The following is a 12,424-nucleotide window of genomic DNA, read 5'->3' on the forward strand; positions in this document are numbered from 1 at the left end:
GTCTACTAACTAAATAAATGCCCAAAACCTGCATACATTGTTTCTATTTTCTATGATTAGTGTTTGAAGACAAGGAGCGTTTTTTTTACAACTGTCCCCGTACCAGGTGCAGTTGAAACACTACCCCGGGACAGATGTGACACTCATTTGTAATGTGCTAAATAAAGCATTATGTCATATATGTATAAAATACATATTTTATACTCTGTGATTGTTTTCAAATATTTCTAATGCTTGCATATGTATAATTTCTAACACATCAGCTGGAAATACTCTCCAAGTTTACCTTACCCAGATACGAGATATGACATGCACACACACACACTGTATGCAAACCAATCAAAATACTCATTTACAATCATATTTTTGGACTAAATCTACTTTACAAAATCATTTACAGTGCAAAATCTATCTATCAACTGGAATCTGTCTAGGAAGCCTAAACATTGATTCAATGCCCATTTTTACCGTAATTAGTCTGAGTGAGCTGGCAAGCAGGGCATCAACAATGAATCAAATGAAATTACTCTGCAAAATTTGTCTGAACCTGATGTCATTTATGTTCCATCAGCGTGGATGTTACAGCAAAACACTGAAACACAAATGTTAGTTCAACTGATAATCTAATTGTTCAATAAATGTTATGATAAAATATAATCTGAATCAATGCTGTGTTTAGCAGTTTAGTGAAGGTATTTCAAATGGACTGCTCAGTGGCATGAGCGTGAAGGTTACATCCCTTAATAAGACATTTCTCGAGGTTTATCAGCATGTGATGGACTGGTTATTTTTTGCTTTAATCAGTTTGTCCGGACCTTGCCAGAAAATGTCAGAGTAGAAAGAGGTCTGTTTAATGTAGATGAAAGTAACAGTCCCAATATTACATGCTACCCCAATTGGTTTCACTAAATCAATCTGAAAGACTAGCACATGAAGAGAATCATTTGATGCCCCTTGTGGCTCTCCTTAACTCTGACTTTTGCCTCTGGTGTGTACTTATGAAGAGTAATGAAAACAAAGAGTGCATAAAAGGATGCATATTCTGGTGTCATGTTCAAGTTTATCATATGTCTTATCATTCCCTGTAATTGTAACTTAAACATTTTGACTTATAAGTTTAGAAACTTCACCATCCATGCTACCTATCCATCAACAACTATATGAGGTGCTTAAGTTTACGCTTAAAATTGTAAAGTCTCTGTATACATAAGTCAGACATATGAGGTATCATTGGAAAGCTTAGAATCTGTACTTTCCAGAGATAACCATCACCTCTGCATTTATGTTACTTAAAATAACAAAATAAGGCCTGAAATCATTCGCATTGAAAATTAGCACCCCCCCCCCAGAGGTAATGGGGTAGAAATATTTATATAAAAATAAAAGTCCTTCACATAGCACAGAAATGGATGAGTCAACTGAAAGCGCTCTCTCTCTCTCTCTCTCTCTCTCTCTCTCTCTCTCTCAGGAATGTGACTTTAAAGGTAATTGTGTTGCCCTAATACCACAGTTTGAAAGATTTTCAAAAGAACCACAAAGTGAAATTTGATTTCTGTAAGTCATCAAATACAAATGTCTCATTTAGGCTCCGATAACTGCTGCTGAAAGCCCCAAATACCTAAAAACTTCATATCTGCTTTTACATTAGGAAGTTTTCTAAAAAATTAGCCATTGTTCACAAGTCTGTGAGCTTGCTTGGCTGAATAATCAAATGTTATATCTTAGTTGTCCAGAACAAAATATGCCATCCAGAAGGAAAAGCATGCTAAACAAATCATCAGAAATTATGTTTTTGTCTACTGATGATAAAACATTTTATATCATTGCAAAGGGGAGGATCTCCGCTTTTAAATGACTTCTAGAATGAGCTTCTAGTCCACTCAGAGGCCAAGATATTCTATGAAACAACAAGGGTGGTGCTTGAATTGAAAATTAGACTGAATGTCTATGGAAGAGCACAAATTTGAGGGCTAAAATGTGTTAGAGCACCACCTACATTTCAGATCTGTATATTGTGATGGAATGTGATAGAGAAAAAAAAATATTTTTTTCTAATGCTTTCTGCCAACTAGTGGAATAAAATTAGACTTTTCAAAGTGAGACTGAGTGAACAGAACCAGAATGACATGTTTACAAATTTAGGACAACAAATAATTTATATATATATATATATATATATATATATATATATATATATATATTGTTTATCATAAGATTATAAACACGTACAATAATATTTATGAATAATTGGAGTCTTTTTTTATTTGGGTGGTTCTCTCAAAAAAGAGACAAATTTGACAACACTGGAACCTTGTTGTTGGATCTGTAATTTCCATTTCATTGTCAATGTATATTCAGCCACATTGCATTATGCCAGTTAAAAAGACAAAAAGTAACTGGAATCTGTCTCGGAAGCCAAAACATTGATTTAATGCCCATTTTTACCCTAATTAGCCTGAGTGAGCTGGCAAGCAGGGCATCAACAATGAATCAAATGAAATTACTCTGCAAAATTTGTCTGAACTTGATGTCAATTACGTTCCATCAGCGTGGAGGTTACAGCAAAACACTGAAACACAAATGTTAGTTCAATTGATAATCTAATTGAAATAGAACAGAAATTTCCCAATGAACTCAACAAGGCCTTAGTTCTTATATAAGAGATGAGAATTAAGGGAGGTATCATGCTTTATATATATATATATATATATATATATATATATATATATATATATATATATATATATGTGTGTGTGTGTGTGTGTGTGTGTGTGTGTGTGTGTGTTTGTGTCTGTGTGTGTGTGTGTGTGTGTGTGTGTGTGTGTGTGTGTGTGTGTGTGTGTGTGTGTGTGTGTGTGTGTGTGTGTTTTTGGACAATCTAGACAGACCTTAGGAATTTGAATTCTGAGATATTTGACTCTGAGATGGTGGTTAATTCTTCATCTAATATAATTGGGGAAATGAGATATTTAACTGCTGGAAAAATGTCATTTGTTTGATAAAATAGCATTCGATTTACACAGCTGTATGTGGTTTGAGAAAGTAAAATCTCTCTATACCTTTCAAAAAATGTTATGCTGAGCCTTTGAAAGTTGAGGATAATCTGTTTTATTTGCCTTTCTGATTTATTGATATTGCAGGCATATCAAAATCCTGCTTTGATTTTAGGCCCCAAATTTTGATATTATATCATGTTTTGTCATTGTTATGGCAAAATAACCAGATGCAATGTGAATATAGCAATCATATGTCAAATGTGTAATAAAACGCACTTTTGCTATAATAGCCTACTAAACACAAAGCCTTGTGTTTGAAAACAAAGTTGTAAACATAGCTAATTTATTACGGTGGGATATTTTTTGCGCTTCTTGGAGTGTTATCAGGTCATCCCAGCATCTCTAACTTGTTTTTCCATAAACGATTATGACTGGAACAGACAGTCTTGGAATCCAGAGGAGCATGAGACCTTCATGAGGGGCTGAGCCACCTCCGGGATCAATGTTGGCATTTTGTTGATCAAGGACTGCAGATCCACCATGCAAGATGCATTTTGTTTGCTAAATAATTATCTGAAGTCTCTATTCATTGGCAGATTTTTCACACAAAACCAGAATGAATGATAATGACGTTGTATGCTTGAATAACATTTCCAGGCTTTTTTCTGCAAAATAGGTGATAAATAGAGTGAGATGGCTTCTGGTGATTCAACATGTTGCATTGACTATTGACTGTTATTTATTTTATTTTTCTTTCTTTCTTTCTTTCTTTCTTTCTTTCTTTCTTTTTTCTTTCTGTCTATCCATCCATCCATCCACCCATCTATCTATCAATCCATCTATCTATCTAGTTTAGAAATGTTTCAGAAGATTAAAAGGGAGGGGATGCCACTCTAAGGAAGGGTCATTTCAAGCAGAGTCCAAACGTGTTTTTTTGCTTGTTTGTTTTTCCACGAAGGCTACTTTCATCCAGTAATGCCATACTCTCTTTAGAGTGCCCACATCAAGAGCTCTGCAATTCGGGGTGAGTAGGGCATAAGGATGATCATTATTGATTAGAATTCGCCCAATGACTATACAATGTGTATGTAAAATAAAAGTTCTGGGCTAGAATTCTTTATTATTATTATTATTCGCTTTGGTACTATTTTCACAAGTAAGTGCTACATTTTCAAAACTCTTAATACTAATATCACAACAGATCATCACAAATTCTGTTTTTGAAAATATTTCAGCACATTTTCATTTGACTAAGTACAAAACACAAAATCAGTAAGTAATGTATTCACCACAGCAAATAAGTGTTTCATCTATATACAGTGGCCCCAAAAAGTATTTGGGCACTTAAGCTGAACATAAAAATGCACAAATTCCTTTGCTTTTGCAAACAAAACATCAAACCAAGTTTGATCGTAAAGAAAGATAACATAAGCACACTTTTCAAGCAAAACATTTTACAAAAAGAAACTTGTTACATTTTAAATTATGAAACAGATATCTTCTTCTTCTTTTGGCTGCTCTCATTAGGGGTTGCCACAGCGGACCATCCATGATCCGCATATTAGACTTGGCACAGGTTTTACGCCAGATGCCCTTCCTGAAAATTATAAAACAGATATATGGTTTAAAATTAAGACAAAACATTATTTGGAGAATTCATAATGGCTTCATTAAAGATTACAAGTTCAAGTGTTTTAGTTTTTAGTTTGCAATCCTTTCATTTGCAGAACTTCTTGACAATGTCTGGGCATAGAATAAAAGTTTCTCTAAAAGCTGTGGTGAAAGTTTCCTCTCGGTTTAAGCCAAAAAAGCTTTAAGTTCATCCACACTAGATCATCAATGATCTAACATTTTCATCTCCATTTCAGAATTTCTCTGTACACTTCAGAGTTCATGATTCACATCATTGAGCACAAGCACATAATTTTTAAACAACATAATACTAATGTTTTAACTTAGAAAGAGTTCAGAAATCAATATTTGGTGGAATAACCCTGATTACCAATCACAGCTTTCATGCATCTTGGCATGCTCTCTGCCAGTCTTTCACACTGCTGTTGGGTGACTTTATGCTACTCCTGGCGCAAAAATTCAAGCAGCTCGACTTTGAATGGAATGTGATCAAGAGGAAGATGGACGGCCACAAGCCAACAAACAAAGCCGAGCTGCTTGAATTTTTGCACCAGAAGTGGCATAAAATCACCCAACAGCATTGTGAAAGACTGGTAGAGAGCATGCCAAGATGCATGAAAGCTGTGACTGCGATTCCATCCATGCGTAAAATCATGCAGATACGGGTCAGGAGCTTCAGTTAATGTTCACATCAACCATAAGAATGGGGAAAAAATTTGATCTCAGTGATTTGGATTGTGGCATGATTGTTGGTGCCAGACGGGCTGGTTTGAGTTTTTCTGTAACTGCTGATCTCCAGGGATTTTCACACAAAACAGTCTCTAGACTGTTGACTCCGAATGGTGCCAAAAACAAAAAACATCCAAAGAGTGGCAGTTCTGCAGATTGAAATGCCTTGTTGATGAGAGAGGTCAACAGAGAATGGCCAGACTGGTTTGAACTAACAAAGTCTACGGTAACTCAGATAACCTTTTTTTTTTTTAAGTTTTAATGTCAAACTTAACTTAAAACCAACATAAACATGCAGCGCGGCCGTGTGCGTCTCTCTCTCTCGAACTGGCGCCTCTGGCTCGTATCTATCCCCCTCCCAGCTGATTAGCCCGATTCAGGGCTGGCCGTGTGTCTTCATGGCCCGGCCCCTCCCACCTTCTCGTCACACTCCTCCATTGCCCGACTCAGGCTGGGGAAACCCCCGGCATGACACACTCCCCTCCCTTCCTGGAGGGTGGGGGGTGTTGACCTTCCAGCTGTGACTGCCGGCAGGTCTTCCCTGCCTTTCTGGAGCCCTGGGAGAGACAAGGGGAGGGAAAGGTGAGAGGGAAAGAGCGAGGCGGGGCAACATAGAGAGAGAGAGAGAGGAGAGAGAGAAAAACTTGCTCGCCGGGCTCCCGGACACGCTGTCGCCCGGTCCTCAACCACTCCTCCGCCCTCTGGCGGACGCCAGCTCGCTCCTCTGGCAGATGGCAGCAAGTCCTCCAGCCCCTGGTGGACAGAACCGCTCCTCCCCCTCTTCAGCGTATAGCCGCAGTCCCTGTGGCTCTCACCGACCGGCTGCTCCCCTGGCAGATGGCAGCAGCGAGGACTCCATGACAGCGCATCCCTCCTCCCTCCCAGGTTTCGGCACCATTGTAACACATAAGGATGAGCAAGGAGGAGGCGGGAACTGGCTGAACAGTAAACGTAAAGTTTAATGGTAAACTTACTCAAACTGGCACCTCTGGCTAGTCTTCATCCCCCTCCCGGCTGATTAGCCCGATTCAGGGCCAGCCGTGTCCTCACGGGCCAGCCCCGCCCTCCTCCTCATCACAGATAGAACTTGTAATCTTTAATGAAGCCATTATCAAGTGTCCAAATAATTTGTTTTCTTAATTTTAAACCATATACCTGTTGTTTTATTTTTCAAAACATAGTAAGCTTTTTTTGTTAAATATTTTGCTTGAAAGGTGTACTTATGTTATCTTTCTTTAAATAATATAAAATCATAATTTGTTTGATATTTTGTTCTCAAATGCAAAGGAATTCATGCAGTTTTAAGTTCAGCTTAAGCATCTAAATACTTTTTGGGGCCATTGTATATACCTTTCATTTAAAGTAACTGCCTTTCATAATGCTATTAACATCACACTTTTATTTTGCATCTGTTCTCATTCAGTTTTAATACATTTGAGTATCATTTCATTCAACTTATCATAATGGTTCATCAGTTTATCATTTGGTATATCTATAGATTTTCAACTGGTTTGACTATTTTATGTGTTTGTAAAATATCAACATCTACAGTAAATCACAAGTTCAGAACAGGAAAACATAATGCATTTGTTACAGTATTGCCAATTTATATAATGCGTAACCACTATTGTTTACAGTATGCATTCTGATTGTGTGTATGAGCATTTGCAATTTGTCAACAAAGTGCAGGATAGACTGCAAGAACAGGAACCAAACAATGAATTTGTATACTGGAAGCAAGGCCCGGTTCTACGGGGGTGCTTGAGGGTGCTAAGCACCCTCAAACGAACCTTAGAGCACCTTCAATTGCAGACCAGGGCAAACTACTCCCAGCGGGTCTATTTATCATGAATGTTTTTATTAGATAAAGATCTAATCTAATCTTATCTGGCTTTGGGACCTATCACGCATCCACAAGCTTTTAATATGCTCAGGGTTGCCAGATAATATATGCAACACCCCAATCAGAGATTTGTACTTGCACAAATAGGAAATTTTTCTCCTTATGTCATACTTAATTTATGCAATCTGGCAACCATGCATGCGAGTGCCCGCTTTCTCCCTCCTCTTCGGAAAAAAACTTAAAGTGCTCAATAGTGCAATATTATGCTCAAAGAAAAGTGTAATGCAGCCACTCCATGTCCATTCGTGATGCTGTGTGTGCTGTTTAGTGCCAAGTCTGCTAAAAACATTTTCAGTGATGAACTTTAGTAAAATCCCAATAGATCTTCACATCACACGGAGGGGACACGCGAGCAAAACCAAGTGAGAGAGGAAAATGTTTGTTCTTTGTGTTATTTGTAAAATGCTGAAGTCCCTCACACCTGTATGCAAATGTTACTCTGGCAGTAATCATTTATCAGTGTCATGCAGCTTGTTTTATTCAGTGGTGTGCTGAATGGGATGCCAAATAAACCATTGAGGAGACTCGCATCATGACCCATGAGCATGTAAACAGGTTGATAATGTTCTGAGAATAAAACAAATGTGTCCACTTTGCGGCCAACATTAAAATAAGCCTTTAGAATCTATCATTTCAGATTCTATCATTTTATTTTATTTATTAAACCAGACTCCTGATGTACAGTGTTAAATTGAATACTAAATTACCACTGCATTGAAGTATGGTAAAATAAACAAATTAATAATTACAATCAGTCTTAATTCAGTTTTACTAACACGTGATAGAAATGTAGCAGCAAAACTTCAAGCAACCACAGAATGGTCCCATCAGTCTGTATATGCTTCAGAATATTGTGCATCATTCATTGAGTGCATTACTACTTCTGTGCTTAAAAGATACAACTATGCAGAAATTTTTATCTTCTCTCTTCCATGTTCTATATGGCTGATGTGGCCCCTGTACCAAAACAATTGCACACACCTGCTCAATTGAATATGTAAGTCTCATACTGTAAATTGGCAAGCAGATTTCCTTAAATCCCATTCAACACACAAAAATCCCAGCAGTTTGTGAACACACAGTTGCTGCATCAAAACTTATAAACGTGTATGATTGTGCAAATCAGTGTCCTAATCTGCTGTAGCAGCATTTTGCTGTCATTTTCAGTGACAGATCATGTGAAAAAGAAAACGAAGCAATAAAGGTTTTGTACATAAAAACTGTTATTTAAGTTGTTTTAGTAGCATTTAAACACGATTTAATATATTTTTAAAACGTGTAATTACGATACATCTCCATTTTATACAGAGCACCCCCACTATTTTCAGAATCACCCTCAGTGATTTTGATCTGGAACCAGGCCTGCTGGAAGCCAGTCAGAGGTGGGTATCAGAGGGAGCAGGAGGGCAGGATCTGGTGAGCCCATCATTGTCCACTATGTGATTTAGTAAACAAAGGCCTAACTACTTTAAAGCAAATTACAGGACTGTGACAAATGTGTGAGTCTCATTTGTAATTCACTTTGGTTACTATAAAAGCATCTGCTAAATGACTAAAAGTAAATGTTACTACTCACTCCTAAACTATCAATTCATACTGTACTGTAAGAGTACGGTACAGTAAATTACATTACAGTGTACATTACTGTACTTGTTACACAATTCTTACAGTATCACCTATTGACAACATATTCTGTACTGTCAGAATTGACAGAGAATGTGAGTCCAGCATCATACTGTATCTTCATTATTCACATCTTTTGATTACACATTACACAACTGCAATTATTATTACAGGCATTATGAATTTACAGTAATGTTAGTTTGGTCAGGCATTGTAAGTGTATTTCCTAATGTGACTTTAAAATATTTAACATCTTTAAGGTTAATTTGAAGCATGTGTCTTGCATTGTTTGCTACAGAATGAATAAATTGATAAAATCACTAAATAGAAAGAAGATCCTTCTGTTGTAAACGTTCTCATTACACGTCACAATAATCTTGTGTTCTGAAACAGTGATTATATAAGCATGTTAGCAGGTTTTGAAAGAATGACTAGCTTTGTTACAAGTGTGATCAGTTTGGTGTTTTGTACTAAGAGTTTTGAAAATGTACCACTTGCATGTGAAAATAGTACCAAAGCGATTAAAAAAACTTTAAAAATAAAATAAAAAATACAATAATAATAATAATAATAATAATAATAATAATATATATATATAAAATCAAGAAAAACAGGCAAGAAACAGCTGCAAGGATTGCCTCACACATAAATGAGAATTACCAGATACAACTTTGTTTGCAGATCATTAGAAATAGGATCAGTGAGTATGGATTCACTTGACCATGCACTAATAAAATATATACCTTTATATATATACACACCGATCAGCCACAACATTAAAACCACCTGCTTAATGTTGCGTAGATCCCCATCGTGCTGCCAAAACAGCTCAGAATAGCAGCATGAGATGCTATTCTTCTCACCACAACTGTACAGAGTGGTTATCTGAGTTACCATAGACTCTGTCATGAGTCATAGCGTTTCTGTCCACAGAACTGACGCTCACTGGATGTTTTTTGTTGTTGGCACCATTCGGAGTAAATTCTAGAGACTATTGTGTGTGAAAATCCCAGGAGATCAGCAGTTACAGAAATACTCAAACCAGCCCGTCTGGCAACACCAAAAAAAACGTCCAGTGAGCGGCAGTTCTTTGGACAGAAATGCCTTGTTGATGAGAGAGGTCAACATAGAAAGGCCAGACTGGTTCGAACTGACAAAGTCTACGGTAACTCAGATAACCGCTCTGTACAATTGTGGTGAGAAGAATAGCATCTATGTGATATAGATGCGCCAACCCGCATCCATTCTGAGATACGGGTTGGCGCTGTTTTGGCAGCATGAGGGGGAAATATAGGCAGGTGGTTTTAATGTTGTGGCTGATATATATATCATTCATACCACATCACAAAACACTGAAATAGAACTTTATAGCTTTATAGCACAAAACACTGAAATACAACTTTATAGCTCATTTTTCAGTATTACAATATCATATTTTTATAATAATACAAATAGGCTATATTTTGATGCGTATTCTTCTTGCATTCCATTCTGTACCCATCAACAGCACAGAAAGCTGAAAAAAAAAAAAAAAAAAAAATGTGTGCGATGTTTTACCGCCATCTGCTGGATAAAGAAAGAGTTACATCGATCTGCAAGTTGGAGTAATGGCTGGATTTCCAGGATATCCCAATAACGTTGCACATCAAGCTTCTAATGTGCCCTTCAAGTGGAACTCGGAATTCTAGATGATATCCGAGTTTCCGAGATGGGAGTTCTATACTTTCAACATGGCGGAGGAGAATACGGTTTCTGTAGTGAATGACAGGTTTTATTCATTTTTCTAAATACAGCTAATTGTTAGCACTTGCCGTTTCGGTCATATTCATTTATGTATATCAGCAACCATTTGATGCATGTTGTACATTTTTACACCGTGAAAATATCTTGTATTTGACCAAAATTCCATTATCGTCAGCAGGCTAACTGAGTAATATGTATTATGGTGTCAAAATAAAAGTTCCTCGAGAAATATGAATGAATGAACCTGGTGTTGTCCATGTTTCCTGTTCTTTCTGACAACAAAGCACGTGAACACGACATACTCGTAATTACCACTTCAGTGGGAAGTAGGAAAATTCCAATTGCACATGAAGGCAGCATAAGACCATCTTAACTAAACAAATATCTAATATCTTAACTTATATCACAAGAAGTTTCTGTCTTTAACATGAGCATAGTGCGAATGTATAGCCTACTATCCAGGTGCTGAAAGTAATTAAACAGTAAAGCCATAAATGCAAGTGAATGGTGGCCAGACCTTTGAAGTAATCCATAAGACTCCAGTGGTTTTATACATGTCTTCTGAAGTGATATGACAGGTGTGGGTGAGAAACAGATAAATATTTAAAAAAAAAAATTTAACAAATGTTTTACTATAAATCTCCACTTTCACTTTCACATTCTTCTTCTTTTGTTTAGAAGAATGTGATGGTGAAAGTGGAGATAAATAGTAAACAAATGACTTAAACATTGATCTGTTTCTCACCCGCACCAATCAAATCACTTCAGAAGACAAGCAGGGTCTTCAGAAGGAAAGAGGTAGGAACAATAAGAACAAGAAAAAAGAAACAAAACAGCAGACATAAAAAAAATCGAATCTGTCTTACAGCCACACAGCCTTAGATGTAAATCAACTGCAAATATAATAGGTTATTGCACAACAATCTCTCAATATTCCGTGTGATGCTCGAAATGGCTCTAAGAAATTTGGGGTAATTTTATTTTTCATATGTGTACAAAAGTTATTTGTAGAGGTTTAGCTCTATTTAGTGTCATTTGCAGTCACCATTATGGTGATTAGTGTTTCCTATAGTTACTGTAGGCACTTGAACCTTAATTTATATAAGAGTGCTGGAGATGTATCGTAACCTAGTTAAGTGTCGCACGATGATTGTGTTACGTGGACACAACATATTCTCCAACAAAGAAAAAATGTGTTGGACTAATATGAATTTGGACAACTGTGATTCAAATTTTAGCGAAAATGTTCAATACATTTAAATATATTTTGTAATTGCATCATATTTTTCATTTAATAAATACATTGAAACTAATTATTGTGGATTAAGCATTTGAAAAAATGTAAATGCTATATGCCTAAACTTTCAGAGGGCTGCAACAACTAATTGATCAAATGTAAATATCACTCAAATTATAAAAATTGACAATGAATTGAATTATTATTTGTTGGATATCTACGCTATGGCACGGAGATCCTCCTTCAGTGATGTCACTTTACAGTAGTGAAAACATGTTTATTTTATTATTATTTTTTATTTTTATTTTTTATGGGGGAAAAAAAGATATTTGGAAAATGGTACAGAGCTGCATCTGAAAAGTGCCCAACCCAAGCACTCTATATAAAACATTTAATAGAAGCTCATGTAGTGTTGTGTGTCAGGTGCTTTGACAGATTCCTTCTGCTGTTTAATGTGCTTGAGAGCTTGTTTAACCCCAGCTAATAGCTTATATTTTACTGATTTATTCTAATTTGTAGATATTATAAACCCAAAGGCATGCAAGTTTCAATTTACATTTT

This window comes from Myxocyprinus asiaticus, chromosome 29 (assembly GCF_019703515.2).
Source record: "Myxocyprinus asiaticus isolate MX2 ecotype Aquarium Trade chromosome 29, UBuf_Myxa_2, whole genome shotgun sequence".
Taxonomy (NCBI): domain Eukaryota; kingdom Metazoa; phylum Chordata; class Actinopteri; order Cypriniformes; family Catostomidae; genus Myxocyprinus; species Myxocyprinus asiaticus.